Genomic DNA, 20,269 nt, shown 5'->3' with positions numbered 1-20,269 from the left:
AGCTTGCTATGGGGAATGCGTTTGATTTTTCTCTCCGCAAAAAGGTGTTGAAGATGAGAGTTTCAACTTTCGACAACCTTGACTTCAGATGATATCTCATCTTCTTGTGGATATTGATGTAGTCAGCCAACAATAGGGTCTAAGAGTGAAAAAGAAACATGGAAGGGGTAATAGAATAGAGAAAATGAGGGAGAAAAAAGGAAAAAAAATGAAAAATAAGAAAAAAAGAGAAAGCAGATCTGTTGAAAAAATAAAAGAAAGAAAAAAAGAAAAGAAAAAAGAAAAAATTGTGTCCAGATCTAGAAAAAATATAGAGAGCAGAATCAACGAAGAGTTCCAAGAAAATGTGAGTTTCTTCAGTCTTAATAGTACTTCTAATATCATTGGATTTCGTTTTTGTGTTTCCCTAACCTTGAACTGGATTGTGCTTGTTTCCAGAGTTCATAAAGCAGTTGATCGTGCTAAGTGATTTAAGGGAGGATTCAGTGCTTTGCTGAGGAGGGTTTGATTCAGTGGCCAAGTCTCTTTCCTCATCTCTCACAATCATGAGACTGCTTTTGAGGAAGCACACCAACTCCATCGTTAAGGGATCATAGTTTTCTTAGTTGTGCAAGATCATCAATTTAACCAAAGATGGAGAAAATTCTGTAGAGAAAGTTCACAAGAGGCAAACAAAAAAGAGCTCAAAAGAAACAGAGAGTGTCAAGAAAGCAAAAAATGTTGGTACCATATCATCATATTACTAGAAAAACAACATTGTTTGAAGCTGTCTGATTGATTATAGGATTAATGTTGTGTTTCCATAGCTGACAATGACATGGCAAGACGAGCAGCGAGCAAGGCTAGAGATCTGAAGTGGATCAGATGGGATATGGCATTTATGCAACAGAGATCTGGGCTGTTGGAGGAAGAGAACATGAAGCTTCGTGATGGGCACCTTGGTAAAGCTTGGAGATCTCGAAGAAGCTAAGGCTGTGCTAGATGACTGGACTTCTACTTGCCACACATACGACTTCAGAGTGCCGAACATACTGCTGATGGGATATTGTTATAAGGGACTCCCCAATAAATTCGAGGCTCAGCTTTGGGATATTACCGAAAGGGGATAATTACCGACTTTCCTTCCCAAAGTATTCCTACTGCTCTCTTTAAAATCTATAACCGCTCATCATTTAATTCAATATATGGATTGAAACACTGTTAGTTATGTTTCGATTTTTGTTAGGGCCATTGATTTTCCACGGCTTCTGGAACACTCTTATCAGCCGCATGACATGATTCTTGAGAACAAGAAGCCAAAAGAGGTGTGTTTTTTGCATTCCCAATAGTTGTCCTAATCTCATTGACTCCCTACCTATTTAGAGCCCTAAACTGGAGCTGAATTGTACTTGTTTCCGATTTGTAGTGTTGTGAAGCAGTTGATCATGCTAGAGATTGGAGGAGGATCCAATGCTTTTGCTTAGAGGGTTATCATGCTGTCCATTTGGATCTTTATGGTTATGGACTTGGTGCTGGTTGCATTACCTGAGATTAGGTAGTTATCTAAAACATGTTAGAGCTTTAATCTATTTCCTTACCTGCAGGCACGTTGGTATGCAACTTTCTTTGTGTCTGGTTTCTTTGCATTTTTCATCTCTTCACTACTTTTGTTGCTTATACAATAACTTTGCACTTACTGCTTTAATCATCTCTTCACTACTTTTGTTGTGACAGTTTCCTACAATAAACCTTCTACCAAACTATTCCTCGGATAATTGACTAAGATGACGTTCTTGCCACAACCAAGTTATTTGAACGAGCCTTCAGTTCTTCACATCTTCAGGATAGATATTTACAAGATAATACATACTCCATGTAATTTTCTATTCGAGAACCTTTTTATTTTATTTGTTTATACATGTAGCCTCTAATTTTAAACAATTTTCTTGTCTTTGCTTTGCATAGAGAATGGCAGGGGCCTTTTATTACTTCTGTCATCCGGCAATATGTCAATCCATTTAAAAATTTCCAGCTATATGGGGATGATGCAGCATACCATGCATTGGTAGCAGGTGCTATATGATACCTTAAATACCGAGAGAATGCTTCCCTTGTTAAAATATTGGTTTAGCATGTTGCTAAAATTATCTTTTCGCTTTGCTAATTTTTATATTTCTGCTCTACAGAGCTGAAGTGGATCATATCGGACATGACATTATGCAAGAGAGATGTGGGTGTGCCTGCATTGTGGAGTACCACACACTTGACATCACATGATATGTCATCATCCTTACGAGAGCTTGTCTATGGGGAATGCAGTTTGATTTTTCGTCTCCACAAAAAAGGTGTGATATCACATGATATCTCATCTTCTTGTGTGATATTGATTGTAGTCAGCCAGCACTTGGGCAGAAAGTGGGGAGAAAAAAGGAAAAAAAAAAGAAAAAGAAGAAAAAAAGAGATAGCAGATCTGTGGAAAAAAAAAAGAAAAAATTGGTCTCACAGATCTAGAAAAAAAATAGAGTGATCCACGAAAATGTGAAGCAAAAAATAGCCCGAATAAGCTGTGGAATACTATGTTATCCCCTTGTTTGAACCATGTGGGGATGAAGTGTTGTCTAAATAACGATGATCATGATGAAGAATCTTCCCATGAGGCAAACAAAAAGAGCCTAAAAAAAACGGAGTAGTTCAAGAGAGCAAAAATTGTAAGCCCTTACCTTCATATTACTTGAAAAACAACTTTGTTTGAGGTTGTTGATTGATTATATGATTAATGTTGTATTTCGATAGCTGACATTCACCATGGCGAGACGAGCAGCGAGCATGGCTTGAAAACTGAAGTGAAGAAGATGGGATAGATAATGCATTTATGCAAGAGAGATCTGGGCTGTTGGAGGAAGAGAATAAGAAGCTTCGTGATGGGCTCTTTGGTAAAGCTTGGAGATCTCGAAGAAGCCAAGGCTAGTGCTAGATGACTATTACTTCTACTTGCCACACATACGACTTCAGAGTGCCGAACATACTGCTGATGGATACTGTCAGAAGGGTCTCCTCCGATAAATCCGAGGCTCGGCTTCGGGAATATTAGCAAAAGGAGATAATACCGACTTCCTTCCCAAAGTATTTCTACTGCTCTATTTAAAATCATGCCGCTGTTCATTTAATTCGGAATTTGGATTGAACCCTGATAATTAAGTTCCGATTTTCATCAGGGCCATTGATATTCCACGGCTTCTTCTTCGTCGATGTTTAGCCCTTCTTTCGATAAGTGCTTCCAGAGCACTCTTATCAGCCGCATGACATGATTGTTGAAAACCAAAAGCCAAAAAAGGTATGTTTTTTGCATTCCAAATAGTTTTCCTAATCTCATTGACTCCCTACCTATTTAGCCCTAAACTGGAGCTGAATTGTACTTGTTTCTGATTTGTAGAGTTGTGAAGCAGTTGATCATGCTAAGAGATTGGAGGAGGATTCAATGATTTTGCTTAAAGGGTAATCATGATGTCAGCAAGCACTAGGGCAGAAAGTGGGGAGAAAAAAAGGAAAAAAAAAGAAACAGAAGAAAAAAAGAGATAGCAGATCTGTACAAAAAAAAAGAAAAGAAAAAATTGGTCTTACAGATCTAGAAAAAAAATAGAGTGATCCAAGAAAATGTGAAACAAAAAATAGCCCGAATAAGCTGTGGAATACTATGTTATCCCCTTGTTTGAACCATGTGGGGATGAAGTGTTGTCTAAATAACGATGATCATGATGAAGAATCTTCCCATGAGGCAAACAAAAAGAGCCTAAAAAAACGGAGAAGTTCAAGAAAGCAAAACTTGTAAGCCTTTACCTTCATATTACTTGAAAAACAACTTTGTTTGAGGTTGTTGATTTCTTATATGATTAATGTTGTATTTCGATAGCTGACATTCACCATGGCGAGATGAGCAGCGAGCATGGCTTGAAAACTGAAGTGAAGAAGATGGGATAGATAATGCATTTATGCAAGAGAGATCTGGGCTGTTGGAGAAAGAGAACAAGAAGCTTCATGATGGGCTCTTTGGTAAAGCTTGGAGAACTCGAAGAAGCCAAGGCAGTGGGAGGTGACTAGACTTCTACTTGCCACACATACGACTTCAGAGTGTCGAACGTACTCCTGATTGGCTACTGTCAGAAGGTTCTCTCTGATAAATCTGAGGCTCGGCTACGGAATATTAGCAAAAGGGGATAAATATCGACTTCCTTCCCAAAGTATTTCTACTGCTCTATTTAAAATCCATGCCGCTGTTCATTTAATTCGGAATTTGGATTGAACCCTGATAATTAAGTTCCGATTTTCATCAGGGCCATTGATATTCCACGGCTTCTTCTTCGTCGATGTTTAGCCCTTCTTTCGATAAGTGCTTCCAGAGCACTGTTATCAGCCGCATGACATGATTGTTGAGAACCAAAAGCCAAAAAAGGTATGTTTTTTGCATTCCAAATAGTTTTCCTAATCTCATTGACTCCCTACCTATTTAGCCCTAAACTGGAGCTGAATTGTACTTGTTTCTGATTTGTAGAGTTGTGAAGCAGTTGATCATGCTAAGAGATTGGAGGAGGATTCAATGATTTTGCTTAAAGGGTTATCATGATGTCAGCCAGCACTAGGGCAGAAAGTGGGGAGAAAAAAAGGAAAAAAAAAAAGAAGAAAAAAAGAGATAGCAGATCTGTGGAAAAAAAAGAAAAGAAAAAATTGGTCTCACAGATCTAGAAAAAAAAATAGTGATCAACTAAAATGTGAAGCAAAAAATAGCCCGAATAAGCTGTGGAATACTATGTTATCCCCTTGTTTGAACCATGTGGGGATGAAGTGTTGTCTAAATTATGATGATCATGATGAAGAATCTTCCCATGAGGCAAACAAAAAGAGCCTAAAAAAAACGGAGAAGTTCAAGAGTGCAAAAATTGTAAGCCCTTACCTTCATATTACTTGAAAAACAACTTTGTTTGAGGTTGTTGATTGATTATATGATTAATGTTGTATTTCGATAGCTGACATTCACCATGGCGAGACGAGCAGCGAGCATGGCTTGAAATCTGAAGTGAAAAAGATGGGATAGATAATGCATTTATGCAAGAGAGATCTGGGCTGTTGGAGGAAGAGAACAAGAAGCTTCATGATGGGCTCTTTGGTAAAGCTTGGAGAACTCGAAGATGCCAGGGCAGTGGGAGATGACTAGACTTCTACTTGCCACACATACGACTTCAGAGTGTCGAACGTACTCCTGATCGGCTACTGTCAGAAGGGTCTCTCTGATAAATCTGAGGCCCGGCTACGGAATATTAGCAAATGGGGATAAATACCGACTTCCCTTCCCAAAGTATTTCTACTGCTCTATTTAAAATCCATGCCGCTGTTCATTTAATTCGGAATATGGATTGAACCCTGATAATTAAGTTCCGATTTTCATCAGGACCATTGATATTCCACGGTTTCTTCTTCGTCGATATTTAGCCCTTCTTTCGATAAGTGCTTCCAGAGCTCTCTTATCGGCCGCATGACATGATTGTTGAGAACCAAAAGCCAAAAAAGGTGTGTTTTTTGCATTCCAAATAGTTGTCCTAATCTCATTGTTCCCTACCTATTTAGCCCTAAACTGGAGTTTAATTGTACTTGTTCCCGATTTGTAGAGTTGTGAAGCAGTTGATCATGCTAAACGATTGGAGGAGGATTCAATGATTTTTCTTAGAGGGTTATCATGCTGTCCATTTGGACTCTATATGGTTTATTGACTTGGCTCTGGTTGCATTGCCTGAGATTAGGTAGTTATCTAAAACAAGTTTGAGCTTTAATATATTTTCATACCTGCAGGCATATGTATATTGCTTTGGAATGCAGCTTGTCCTTTGTCTGGTTTCTTTGCATTTTGTTCTCCTTGACACTAAAGCTTTTGGCTGGGGTAGTTAAAGCTCCGTGTTGTCAATGCAACATATCAAGCAGTATTGTAGGACACATTAAAAAAGAGTTGGCCTCATGAATGATCAGAATGCTGCGTTTTTATCTTGCCCAAATGATCAGCAAATTTCAGTTTACAAATGGAATTTCGATCTCAGCTACTCATTATTGATGATGACATGATTTTAGAATCTTTGTGCTAGGTGTTGGCAACATGATCAGATATGGGAATCTGGGCAAATAAAATCAAACTCTATGGAGAAATCTTTGTTTCAGCTATCGGACGTAAGTGTTAGTTCATTTGATTTTTCATCGCTTCACTGCTTTTGTTGCATTCTACAAGAACTTTGCGCTTACTGCATTATCATTACAGGTTGTGACAGTTTCCACACAAGACCTTCTACCAACCAATCCTTAGATACTTGACTAAGTTGATAATCTTGCAGAACTAAGTTATTTGAACGAGCCTTCAACTCTTCACAATCATCGGTATAGATAATTACAAGATAATATATATGTAATTCTCTATTTGAGAACCTTTTCATTTTATTTGCTTATACTGATTGCCTCTAAATCTTATAAACAATTTCCTTGTCTTTGCTTTGCATAGAGAATGGCAGGCCCTGTATTATTTCAGTCAGTTCATTTAAAAATGCCCAGATATATGGGAATGATACAGAAAGAAGCTTTTGGACACTCCTCATGTTTATGCTATTGCTGATGCAACATAAAATGCAACGATAGCAGGTGCTATATGAGTCTCTTTAAATACGTGGAGAAATGCTTGCATTGTTAACATATTGTCTGATTGATTATGGGATTAATGTTGTGTTTCCATAGATGACAATCACCATGGCGAGACAAGCAGCGAGCATGGCTAGAGAGCCGATGTGGGTCAGATGGGATATGGCATTTATGCAAGAGAGATGTGGGAACAGGAGGAAGAGAACAAGAAACTTTGTGATGGAGTAACGGGAGATGAAGACGTTGAATTGGTGAAGCTTCAACTTGAAGCACTTTTGGCAGAGCAATCAAGACAGGAAAATGACAATGCATACTTGACGAGGGTAACCCAGTTCCTGCATTTTCGAGTACCACCAGCTGGCATCACATGATATCTCATCTTCTTATGAGAGCTTGCTATGGGGAATGCGGTTTGATTTTTGTCTCCGCAAAAAGGTTTTGAAGATGAGAGTTTCAACTTTCGACAACCTGACATCACATGATATCTCATCTTCTTGTGAGATATTGATTGTAGTCAGCCAACATTAGGGCAGAAAGTGTAAATAGAAACATGGAAGGGGTAGAATTAAAGCAAAGTGGAGAGAAAAAAAGGAAAAAAAAGAAAAAAGAAGGAAAAAAGAGAAAGCAGATCTGTGGGAAGAAAAAAAAAGAGAAAAGAAGAAAAAGAAGAGAAAAAATTGGTGTCACAAATCTAAAAAAAAAGTATAAAGCAGTATCAAAGAAAGAGTTCCAAGAAAATGTGAGTTTTTTCCAAGTCTAACTAGTACTTAATATCATTGATTTCATATCTACTTTTCCCTAACCTGGAGCTGGATTGTGCTTGGTCTTCACAGTTCTGAAGCAGTCTATCATGCTAAGTGATTTAAGGAGGATTCAGTGCTTTTGCTGAGAGGGTTTGATTCATTGGACAAGTTTCTTTCTCATCTCTCTAACAATCTTGAGACTGCTCTTGAGGTAGCACACCAACTCTATAGTTAAGGAATCACAGTTTTCTTTGTGTGAAAAGCTATAACTCGTTTAACATGAGAATCCCTAATTTAAATGATTTTTCATTTTTAGGGATTCAATTCGAACTATAATAATTTTGTTCTGTTTTGATGTGTTGAATTTCATCCTAAGATTGATGGTCCCATTTTATTCTAATTATGAAATAATGAATCAAATGATTAAAATGTTCGTAGAATTGATGTGTGGTCTGCATTTTGTAGGAGGTAAAAGTCATGTCGGACTACCAACATTGAGTGAAATCTTACATGCCAACAACGAGAAAACCAAAGATGGAGAAAATTCTGTAGAGAAACTTCACAAGAGGCAAACAAAAAAGAGCTCAAAAGAAACGGAGAATGTCAAGAAAGCAAAAAATGCAAGTAACCTTATCTTCATATTACTTGAAAAGCAATGTTGTTTGAGATTGTGTGATTGATTAGGGGATTAATGTTGTGTTTCCATAGCACACAATCACCATGGCGAGACGAGCAGCGAGCAAGGCTAGAGAGCCGATGTGGGTCAGATGGGATATGGCATTTATGCAAGAGAGATCTGGGCTGTTGGAGGAAGAGAACAAGAAGCTCCGTGATGGGCTCATTGATAAAGCATGGAGATCTCGAAGAAGCCAAGGCTGTGCTAGATGACTGGATTTCAGAGTGCCGAACATTCTCCTGATCGGCTACTGTCAGAAAGGTCTCCCTGATTAATCCGGGGCTCTGCTTTGGTATATTAGCAAAAGGGCATATATACCGACTTCCCTTCACAAAGTATTTCCATTTGTTCTGTTTAAAATCTATACCGCTCTTCATTTAATTTAAAATATAGATTGAACGACGATAATTAAGTTTCGATTTTTTATTAGGGCCATTGATTTTACACGACTTCAGAGTGCCTAACATACCCCTTATCGGCTACTATGAGAAGGGTCACCCTGATAAATACGAGGCTCTGCTTCGGGATATTAACAAAAGGGGATAAATATCGACCTCCCTTCACAAAGTATTCTTAATGTTCTCTTTTAAATTATACCGCTCTTCATTTAATTTAAAACATGGATTGAACCTGATAATTAAGTTCCGATTTTCATTAGGGCCATCGATTTTCCACGTTCTTCAATGTTTAGTCCTTTTGATAAGTGCTTCTGGAGCACTCTTATCAGCCACATGACATGATTGTTGAGAACCAGAAGCTAAAAAGGTTTGTATCTAGCAATCCAAATAGTACTTCTAATCTCATTGCTTTCGTACCTATCTAGCATTCTAGCCCTAAACTGGAGCCGAATTATACTTGTTTCCTATTTGTAGAGTTGTGAAGCAGTTGATCATGCTAAGAGATTGGAGGAGGATCCAATGCTTTTGCTTAGAGGGATATCATGCTGTCCATTTGGACTCTTTATGGTTTATGGACTTGGTGCTGGTTGCATTACCTGAGATTAGGTAGTTATCTAAAACTTCGGGCTTATCTATATTACGTTGGAATGCATCTTTTCATGTGTCTAGTTTCTTTGCACTTTGTTTTGCTCGACACTATAGTAGGACACATGAGAAAAGAGTTGGCCTCGTGAATGATCAGAATGTTGCATTTTTGTCTTGCCTAAATGTTCAGCAACTCTCAGTTTACGAATAGAATTTTGCTCTCAGCTACTCATTGTTGGTGATGACATGATTTTAGAATCTTTGTGTTTGGTGTCGGCAACATGATGATCTATGGGAATCTGGGTAAATAAAATCAAACTCAGGGGAGAAAGCTTTGATTCTGGTATTGGACGTAAGTGTTAGTTCATTTAATTTTTCATCTCTTCACTGCTTTTGTTGCATTCTTCAAGAACTTTGCACTTACTGCATTATCACTACAGGTTGTGACCGTTCCCACAAAAGACCTTCTACCAACCAATCCTTAGATACTTGACTAAGTTGATTATTTTGCACAACTAAGTTATTTGAATGAGCCTTCAGTTATTCACAATCTTCGGTATAGATATTTAGAAGATAATATATATGTAATTCCACCTTTTCATTTTATTTGCTTATACTGATTGCCTCTAAATCCATTAAAAAATGTCCAGCTATATGGGGATGATAAAGAAAGAAGCTTTTGGACACTCCTCATGTTTATGCTATTGCTGATGCAACATAAAATGCAACGATAGCAGGTGCTATATGAGTCTCTTTACAGTATTTTTACATTGGTGTGCTACATCAGACACCTATTGGATTCATATCATTACTGGATATATTATCAAATCTCCCCAAAGCTACATATCTAACATTTGCTGCTAAACATCAGTACTAACCAGGAGAAAGAGGGTGGAACATTCAGAATTCGGCATCATGCCCGGGAGGTTAGTGTACTTGTCATTTTAGTTTAGTGGAATATTTGTACAAAGGCAATAATTTAGCTAGAGCATGGGAACCTCAAGTAGATTTAGAACTTGATTATTGTTGTTATGCTGTAGTAAACAATTACTATGGTTGTTTTCATGGGTATGCATTTGTTAAATGTTATCTAGCTAAGTGAAATTGGAGCTACAAATAGTGTTCATGTATGATAGAAAATGTCAATTTGTACCATTTGATTTTGACCGGTTCAGTTATGAAAAAGCCGTTAGACTTATTGTATTGGTGGCTGAATATTTATTGATCATCTGCAACAATGAAAGGCTGATCCATTCATGCTAGTTGTGCTAGTTATGTACATTTGTTTGAGACCATAATGTGGGTGGGTGTCTTTGTGACTTATGATTAGAATTTCCTTGTCGTAGTGATGATAAAGTTTTGATAACGTATTATACATGCCACTTAATTCTAGATATAGGATATGTTACATTTATATGTTCTTTTAGGTTTTTAAAATTATAAATAAATTATTTTTGGCTTAATTATATCGATGTGAGCTTTTTACTGTGGGTTCTTTATGAGACGGGAAAATTCTTTGAAAAAATCAGGATCCTATACATTCTGAAATTATCTAGCTACTCTCATCCTGTTACTGATATTCTTTGATCTCTCGTTGAGAATTTTCTATTTTTAATGCCAAAACGAAAATGAAGACTGAGATTTATAGCACCGTTTATGAGAAATCATTATTGTTATGGTCCATCAAGTTTTGTGAAGTTTTATGAGCAAGAATCTGATTCTTATGATGTCAACCTGGAGGGTATGAACACGAAAGGATGAGGTCACCAAATCTCTGACACCTGAATAGGTTCATGATTTCGAAGATCAATAATTACTCGTATATGAGTGTTTTACAGCTTGGTTTAATAGCTAAACCATCACACTTATGACATGTTTATTTTCCCTCATATTTGGGCAATTGACACAAGAGATGCATTGGGCTTGTTCGAATGGCTTGTGAAGCAGATAAACTTGTCATTTTCCTAGGGGAAAGACAATATGGGGCGGTCAGTAAGCATCCTTGATACGGATTTGAGTCAGTTAAGGTATGCAATGATTGATATTTTCCACTATGGTGCAATTTGTCCCACTTTAGATAATCTTACTTGGAGTCTTTGATTGCTTTTATTGCACCAGAAGAATAACTTTATATTTTGAACTATTTTGCATCAGTTATGCTGACGAGTGGCTCGAGCACCATTTCGATCAACATCTCGTCAAACATGAGCAAGAAGTAAGCATTACAAATCAAAAGGCATTTCAATTTGTTTTCTGCCGTCTTTCCATCACAAAATAGAGCCTGCAAGGATTATGATTTGTGAATCCGTAATTAAATTATTGTGCCTTAGTTATCTGAATGATTAATACATTAATCAACTTAATGCTGACTGTTCTGATTTTAAATTGTGCATTAAATATTTTAGCATAACCCTTCTGATACTGTAATTTTATTATTGGTGCTGGTGAAACATATTTACAATCAAAAGAATATGAGGTAGATGGAAATGACTGGAAGAGGATTTTGAAGTCAACCAAGATTGTGTGGATCCTTTTGAGAAGGTAATCAGCGTTATAATTGTTGTATAGTAGGGTTTTCCTTTTTCACGCAGTATTTTGATTGACATAGTTCTATTTATGTCTATTATGGGTAGCATGAGAAGAAGGGCAACTAAAGCCATTTTCTGTCAATCAGTAAAACATTAAGATGAACCGTAATAATACACCCAACTCATTTTTCTCATCTGCTAATTGTTATTTTATCGGACTTTTACCTGCATTTGTTGAATAGATATATTTTACTATCGAACAAATTGTGTCTCTTTACTGTATGTTTACAATGGTGGCCTAGATCAGACACCTATTGGATTCATATCATTGCTGGATATATTTTCAAATCTTCCCAAAGCTACATATGTAACATTTTCAGCTAAACATCAGTACTAACCGGGAGAAAGAGGGTGTAACATTCAGAATTCGGCATCATGCCCGGGAGGTTAGTGTACTTGTCATTTTACTTTAGTGGAATATTTGTACAAAGGCAATAATTTAGCTAGAGCAAGGGAACCTCAAGTTGATTTAGAACTTGATTATTATTGTTATGCTGTAGTAATCAATTACTATGGTTGTTTTCATGGGTATGCATTTGTTAAATGTTATCTAGCTAAATGAAATTGGAGCTACAAATAGTGTTCATGTATGATAGAAAATGTCAATTTGTACCATTTGATTTTGACCGGTTCAGTTATGAAAAATCCGTTAGACTTATTGTATTGGTGGCAGAATATTTATTGATCATCTGCAACAATGGAAGGCTGATCCATTCATGCTAGATGTGCTAGTTATGTACAATGGCAGAATATTTTTATATATAATACCTAATATACTCGGAGAATTGCTTGTCTTGTTAACATATTGGTTTAGCAAGTTGCTAATTTTTCTATCTGGTTTGCTAATTTTTATATTTGCGGATGAAGTAAGCATGTCTATAATTATCATGTTAGCTGCAAGCTATTCAGTTTAAGCCTGTGTATATTTGATAATTTTTTATATTTGCAGATGAAGTAAGCCGGATGAAATGCTTGTCTTCTTCCTTTGTTCCATGCTGTAGCTTTGTTTCTAATAATTTTTTTTATCAACTTTATTTGCCTATTTCGGTTTGGTGCTATGTTTAAGTTAAATGTGAAAAAGAAAAGAGAGTGGATAGAGGGAATGAAATGAGGAAGTTGGCTATAAGAATAAAAGTGATTCAAACAAAGAAAGAAGATAAAGAGCTGTTGGAGCAGACGAAATCAGCCACCTCAAGAGTTGTTGCAAGGGACAAAGGGAGTTGATAATGAGGCTGACACAGTTCTAAAGATGCAGGGGAAGAAGAGAAAACTGCCCAATCTTGGACATGCCTGAGATCCTATGGCATGCAAAGCTGACCAGCACACAAGGTGACCCCTTTCTATTCTTGTATTCTTCTGTTTCTCTGTTGGTCAGTGTTTTGAGTCTTCTTCAACAGTAAGCCCCAACTTGAGAGTATGGCCTTAGTGGGCGAAGGGGTTGCTCATTTGTGTCTTGCCGTTTGTGTTTTTATGTGTTTGTTTTATTAGCTAGTCGAGCATGTCCTAATTATTAATTTTTGCTTTTTTTATGAGTTCGGTTTTTAACTACATGACCCCTGTTAAGTGATTTAAGAATGATGGAATAATGAGTTTTGAGTTGGATTAATGCCATATTGAGCCTTGATGTAAAACACACACTAATTTTTTCTGAGTGACTTTAATTTGCATGTATTCTTCATATAGTATGGTCAATATGCAATAGGGATAGAGGGCAACTAAGATACCCATGTTTGAGCCTTGTTTCCTTTGAATATCCACCAAACACACGTTATCCCAGTGAGCCATTTTGAAGCTTCATACATATTCGTGCCCTGTCTCTTTCTTAGCTCTCTAACAATCTTGAGACTGTTCTTGAGGTAGCACTCCAACACCATCCTTTAGGAGTCATATAGTCTTAGTGCGAAAAGCTATGGCTCGTTTAACACGATAATCCCTAATTTGAATGATTTTGGTGTTTAGGGATTGAGTTCGAACTATGTGAATTTTCATAGGGAGTCTTCTGCTGTTCAAGACTAAAAACTATAATGACTTACTTCTGTCTAAGCTTATTTATTATGAATATGTTCTTATTAGCTTCCGCTCTTCTTTGTGTTTTACATGGTAGCCATACCATCGTGTACATCTTTGTTCTAAAACAAATTGTTGGCATCCAGAAATTGCTTGGGGAGTCAAACAATGACCACAAAGGAAACATATGCAAGGAATAATTTGAGAAACGTTGGCCTTCAGTTTAATCGCCTACCTCTATCTGACTGCTAAAAGGTATGTAAATCATATTTGCTGTTATTAATATTTTTTACGATAATGTGTGGTCTGCTTCGACATTAATAGATGCAATGGCAATGAGAATAGATTCTTTACATTCTGAATATTATCTAGCTACTCTCATCCTGATGGTTACTGATATTCTTTGATCTCTCGTCTAGAATTTTCTATTTTTAATGCCAAATGAAAATGAAGACTGTGAGGTTTATAACAGGTTTATGAGAAATCATTATTGTGATGGTCCATCAGGTTTTGTGAAGTTTTAGGAGCAAGATCTAATTCTTATGATGTCAACCAGGAGAGGTCACCAAATCTCTTGACACCTGAATAGGTTCATGATTTCGAAGATCAGTAATTCCTTGCATATGCATGTTTTACAGCTTGGTTTGATTGCTAAACCATCATACTTATGACTTGTTTATTTTCCCTCGTATTTAGGCAATTGACACAAGAGATGCATTGGCAATGTTTAAGCTTGTTCTAATGGCCTGTGGAGCAGATAAACTTGTCACTTTCCTAGGGGAAAGATAATATGGGGCGTTCAGTAAGCATCCTTTATATGGGTTTGAGTCACTTAAGGTATACAATTATTGATATTTTCCACTACATATATATATATATATACTATGGTGCAATTTGTCCTCCTTTAGTTTATCTTACTGGGAGTCTTTGATTGCTTTTTTGCACCAGAAGAATAATTTTATAGTTTGATTTGTTTTGCATCAGCTGTGCTGACCAGCGGCTCGAGCACCATTTCAATCAACATTTCGTCAAATATGAGCAAGAAGTAAGCATCACACATAAAAGGCATTTCAAGTTATTTCCTTCGGTCTTTCCTTCACAAAACAGAGCCTGCAAGGATTAAAAATTGTGAATCCATAAGTAAATTCTTTTTCCTTAATTATCTGAATGTGTAATACATTAATCAACTTAATGCTAACTGATTTAGATTTCTTTATTCTACAATTATATTCGCATGCTTGAATTCCATCTTGATGCTGTTTTTCATGGCAGAGTTTGGTAACATTTGGATTCTTTATGTACAGTTTATGGATTTGGTGCTGGTTGCATTACATGAGATTAGGGGGGGGGGGGGGGGGGGTTTATCTAAGACAAGTTAGAGCTATATCTATTTTCTTACCAGCGAGCTTTCCTATATTACGTTGGAATGCAACTTTTCCACTGTTCGAATTCTTGTTGGAGCAGACGAAATCAGCCACGTCAAGAGTTTGTTGCAAGGGAGGAAAGGAGTTGAAATAGGAGAGGAATGGGGCTGACACAGTTCTGAAGATGCAAGGGAAGAAGAGAAAACTTCCCAATCTTGGACATGCCTGAGATCCAATGACATGCAAAGCTGACCAGCACACAAGGTGGCCCCTTTCTTTTCTTTTATTCTTCCGTTTCTCTGTTGGTCAGCGTTTTGAATCTTCTTCTAGTGTAAGCCCCAACTTGAGAGTACAACCTTAGTGGGCGGAGGTGTTGCTCATTTGTGTCTTACTGTTTTTTGTGTGCTTTTATGTGTTTGTTGACCTAATGATTAATTTTTGCTTTTATTTGATGAGTTCGGTTTTTAACTACATGAGTTAAGTGATTTAAGAATGATGGATGGTCAATATGCAATAGGGATAGAGGGCAGCTAGATACCCATGTTTGAGCCTTGTTTCCTTTGAATATCCACCAAACACATGTTATCCCAGTGAGCCATTTTGAAGCTTTAATCAACATAAAAGGCACTCAAGTTATTTCCTTCTGTCTTTCCTTCACAAAATAACCTGCAACGGTTACAAATTGTGAAATCATATAAGTAAATTCTTTTGTCTTGAATTATCTCAATGATTAATACTTTAATCAACATAATGCTAACTGCTTTAAATTTCTTTATTCTACAATTTTATTGGCATGCTTGAATTCCATCTTGAAGTTTCCTCGTGACTGTTTTCATAGCATAATTTGGTAACATTTGGATTCTTTATGAAAGTTTATGGACTTGGTGATGGTTGCATTTCTTGAAATCAGGGGGTTGTCTAAGACGAGTTAGAACTTTAATCTATTTTTTTCCAGCGAGCTTTGCTATATTATGTTGGAATGCAACTTTTCCATTGTCCGAATTCTTGGAAATATTATGACCGGATGCCCATGGTTATTTTTTCAGGTAGGCTGAGGTGAAGAAGTGCTTATGAAGTGAATCTTTGAAAACATTGATGATGAACAAAAGATTCATAATCTTATGGTAATTGTACTAGAGAATTTGCTTGCAAATCTATTTTCTCTTAATGTAAAGAGACATAACAGAATATGGTCATACTAGGTCATTAGATAAGATAAGCATAATGTATAGAGACATATAGAATATATATAGTGTATGTAGTGTATATAGTGTGTGGAGTGTATTGTGTGTAGTGTGTGTGCATGTATTGTGTGTAGTGTATATTTCATCTGAAGTGTGTTGTGTATTTCATCTTAAGTATGCGTGTGTTGTGTGTATTCTGTGTATGTGTGTTTAATTTGTGAACAATGTGAATAGTATGTTTATTGTGTACATAGTGTGTTGTGTGTATTAGGTATTTTGTGTATGTGTGTTTTTAATGCATGTATTTTGTGTAGAATGTGTTTATTTTATTTATAGCGTGTACATTGTGTATAGTGTGTGCACTGCATTATTTACTTTGTGTATTGTGCGTGATGTATTTTGTGTATTGTGTGTAGTGTGTGTAAGTGTGTTTGAAGTGCATGAATATTGTTAACTGTGTATATTTTGTATAGTATGTGTATATTTTGTGTATAGTGTGTTATGTATTTTGTGTATAATATTCATCTGTATTATTTATAGTATTCCGTGTATAGTCTGTGTATAATGTCTAATTTATGTATTGTGTAGTGTATGTGTGTGTATAAGTGTATTGAGTGTACAGTGTGTATAATGTGTGTTAATTTTTTATACAGTTGTATGTTTATTTTGTGTATTAGTATGTGATTTGTGTATTGGTCTTTTGTGTATAGTGGTGTTTCTATATTTTGTGTATAGTCTTTGATTATGCTCAATATATGTAGTGTGTTATGGGCGTGCATTTTGTATATTTTGTGTAGTGTGTATGTATATGTGTGTACGTGTGTATTTTGTCTAATGGGGGTGTGCAGTGTGTGTATTTTGTATGGGTTTATTTTGTGTATAGTGTGTGTAGTGTGTGTTTTTCATGTAGTGTGTCTAGTGTGTATTTTGTGTGTATTGTGTGTGACTATCACATTGTTTGTATTTTGTGTATATAGTTGGTATTATGTGCAATGCAGGTATTGTGTGTATGTGTTTTTGCAATGCATGTATGTTATGTACATATGTGTGCAAGGTATTTATTTTGTGTAAGCTTGTATGTATTTTGTGTGTAGTGTGTGTGTTTTATTTAGTGTGTGCAGTGTGGGTATTTTGTGTACAGTGTGTATGTAGTGCAGTGTGAGTATTGTGTGTAACTTTTATATAGTATGTGTATAGTGTGTGTAGTGTGTTGTGTAGAGTATACGTATTTTGGGTATAGTATGTTGTGTATTTTGTGAACAATATTTCGGTGTAGTCCGTGTATAATGTCTAATTTATGTACTATGTGTAGTGTATGTGTGTGAGTGTGTGCAGTGTGCATATACTTTATGTAAAGAGTGTGTAGTTTCTTTCGTCTGTAATGTGTGTAAGTTGTGTTTATTTTTTGTACGGTATGTCGTGTTTGAAATGCATGTATTTTGTGTATATGTGTAGTGTGTATTTCTGTATTGTATATGTGCAGTGTGTTTATTTTGTGTGTGTATATGTGTGTAGTGCATGTATTTTCTGTATAATGTTTGTATTTTGTTTAGTGTGTGCAATGTGGGTATTGTGGATATTTTGTGTTTGTGAGTATGTAGCGCAATGTAAGTGCCTATATTTTGTGCATAGTACATGCATATCTTTTGTTTAGCGTGTGCATTCTGTGCATAATGTTTATGTATCGATGTATATTTTATTTATGTATGTGTCCAGAGTGTGTATTTTCAGTGTATTGTGTATTTTGTGTATAGTTTGTGTCTGTATTTTGTGTATAACATGAGTATACTGTATGTGTGCAGTTATGTATTGTGTGTAGTGTATGTGTGTGAAGTGTTTGTATAATTTTTGCAGTGTGTATTTCGTTTGTAGCGTGTGTAAAGTGTGTTTATTTTTTGTACAGTGTGAGAGTAGTATGTTTATATATGTTTATATATGTTTATGGTGTAGTGTTGTGTGTAATGTGTATTTTGTGTATATATTGTGAGAGTAGTATGTTTATATATGTTTATGGTGTAGTGTTTTGTGTACAGTGTATTGTTGTGTGTAATGTGTATTTTGTGTATATATTGTTTTTGTATTTTTCGTATAGTATGTGTATTAAATGCAATAGTTTGTATTTAGTATAGTTTGTATGTGTGTATAGTGCAAGCGTATACAGTGGGAGTGGGTGTACAGTGCATATATTTCGTGCGTATAGTTTGTGTTGTGTTTGTTTTATGTATGTGTTAATTTTATGTATACTTTGTGAGTGTATACTTTGTGAATAGTGTGTGCAGTATATGTATACTTTATATATAGAGTATATAGAGTGTGTTGTGCATGTATAATGTGTATACTTTATGTATAGAGTGTGTAGTGTGTGTTTTACTTGTATAGTGTATGTATAGTGCGCAGTTTATATTTCGTTTGTATTGTGTGTCTAAAGTGTGTTTTTTTTACATTGTGAGTAGATAGTTTATTTTGTGTATAGTGTGTAGTGGCTAGTGTGTATTTTGTGTATAATGTGTTTCTGTATTTTGTATATGTAGTCTTGTGTATTATGTGCATTTTATGTAGTGTATGTACATTATGTATTTTATATAGTGTGTATGTGTGAGTACAATGCAAGCATATTGTGTATAGTGGATGTGCAGTGCGTCTATTTCGTGTATAGTGCGTCTAGTATGTTTATAGTTTTCGTTGTGTGTGTATTCTGTACATGTTTATTTTGTGTGTAATGTGTGTGTGTGCTGTGGGGGTATTTTGTGTATGGGGTATTTTGTGTATATTTTGTATTATTGTGTGTGTGACTAACAAACTGTTTCTATTTTGTGTATATTATTGGTATCATGTGTTTTATGTATGTGTATATAGTGTTTATGTATGTGTTATGCAATGCATGTATTTCGTGTATATGTATGTATTTTATGTATGTGTGTAGATTCTGTGTTTATAAGGTGTGTAATATGTATTTTATGTGTATTATTTTTATAATGTGTGTTTTGTTAGTGTTTGCAGTGTTATGTGGAGGGGAGGTTGTGTGTTTAGTTTATTGTTGTATTTTGTGCCTGGTGTGTTTGTACCGTTGCTTCTGTATGTATAGTATGTGTATGATTTTTAATTTATGTACTATGTGTAGTGCATAAATTAGTGTGTGTAGGGTGTGTATACTTTACATAGTGTGCAGTGTGTGTATACTTTATGTATAGAGTGTGCAGTGTGTGTTTCGTTTGTAGTGTGTGAAGTATTTTTTATAGTAGTGTGTTTATTTGTTGTATAGTGAATGTTGTGTGTATTGTGCATTTTGCGTATAGTGTGTTTCTGTATTTTGTAGTGTGTATTTTTTATATGTAGTTTGTAGTGTGTATGCATGCATTGTGTGTAATTTTAGAGTTTGTACTGAGTGTACGGTGCAAGCGTATTGTGTATATTGGGTGTGTTGTGCATGTATTTCGCGTATGTCTAGTATGTTTATAGTTTTTGTTGTGTGTGTATTTTCTGTACATGTTTATTTTGTGTATAATGTTTGTAGTGGTGCGTTTTATGTAGTCTGTCTAGCGTGTGTATTTTTTGTAATATGTGTGTTGTGTGGATATTTTGTGTATAGAATGTGTAAAGTGTGTATTTTGTGTATAGTATGTGTGCACTGTGTGTGTTGTTGTGACTAAGTTAAAAGAGTTTTGTGAGGCTAATTCCATTGATGTCATCAATATTAATGATACCGTCAAAGTTTGGTGTGCGAATGAAGCGAGGCTAACACGTTACAAATTATCATCATTACAAGGTGGAGGTTACTGTCACGTATGATTAATGTTTTATTTCTTAGTTGTGATTATTATTAAATATTTCATTTTATTCTAATTTCAGATAATTATTAGGTTCTTGATTTACTTATTCAAGAGATGGAAAATCATTTCCCAGAAACAAATAAAGAATTGCTTATTTGCATGAATTGCCTTAGTCCAAGAAACTCCTTTGCTAGCTTCAATATCGACAAGTTGGTCAGTCTCACAAGGATTTCCCTTGGGTATCGTTTGATTGAGTTGACTCTGATCCTTCCTGTTGCAACAGCTTCTGTCGAGAGAGTATATTTT

At 35.8% G+C, this 20,269-nt stretch overlaps 2 long non-coding RNA genes across 3 annotated transcripts; both read left to right on the top strand.

The window, feature by feature from the left end:
- Positions 1 to 548: 548 nt before the first annotated feature.
- Positions 549 to 1,429, top strand: LOC121782335. The gene is made up of 4 exons (XR_006046317.1): positions 549 to 719; positions 807 to 1,130; positions 1,226 to 1,304; positions 1,406 to 1,429. It is a non-coding gene; the product is annotated as an uncharacterized LOC121782335 (long non-coding RNA).
- A 1,631-nt stretch (positions 1,430 to 3,060) lies between these two features.
- Positions 3,061 to 16,275, top strand: LOC121782328. 2 transcript variants are annotated; one of them, XR_006046295.1, is made up of 29 exons: positions 3,061 to 3,102; positions 3,195 to 3,313; positions 3,413 to 3,804; positions 3,890 to 4,217; positions 4,311 to 4,429; positions 4,529 to 4,915; positions 5,001 to 5,329; positions 5,423 to 5,541; positions 5,640 to 5,771; positions 6,108 to 6,189; positions 6,278 to 6,421; positions 6,515 to 6,651; positions 6,745 to 7,387; positions 7,482 to 7,602; positions 7,857 to 8,015; positions 8,100 to 8,402; positions 8,498 to 8,634; positions 8,726 to 8,832; positions 8,940 to 9,071; positions 9,701 to 9,787; positions 9,922 to 11,077; positions 11,205 to 11,265; positions 11,519 to 12,967; positions 13,792 to 13,900; positions 14,153 to 14,234; positions 14,342 to 14,482; positions 14,630 to 14,785; positions 15,110 to 15,273; positions 16,056 to 16,275. It is a non-coding gene; the product is annotated as an uncharacterized LOC121782328 (long non-coding RNA). The 2 variants fall into 2 exon arrangements; XR_006046296.1 differs by lacking the exons at positions 3,061 to 3,102; positions 3,413 to 3,804; positions 3,890 to 4,217; positions 4,311 to 4,429 and having other exon boundaries at positions 3,298 to 3,313.
- The last annotated feature ends 3,994 nt before the right edge of the window (positions 16,276 to 20,269 follow it).

This window comes from Salvia splendens, chromosome 20, assembly GCF_004379255.2.
Source record: "Salvia splendens isolate huo1 chromosome 20, SspV2, whole genome shotgun sequence".
In the NCBI taxonomy this organism is placed as follows: Eukaryota; Viridiplantae; Streptophyta; class Magnoliopsida; order Lamiales; family Lamiaceae; genus Salvia; species Salvia splendens.
This window is presented reverse-complemented; position numbering and strand designations above follow the sequence as displayed.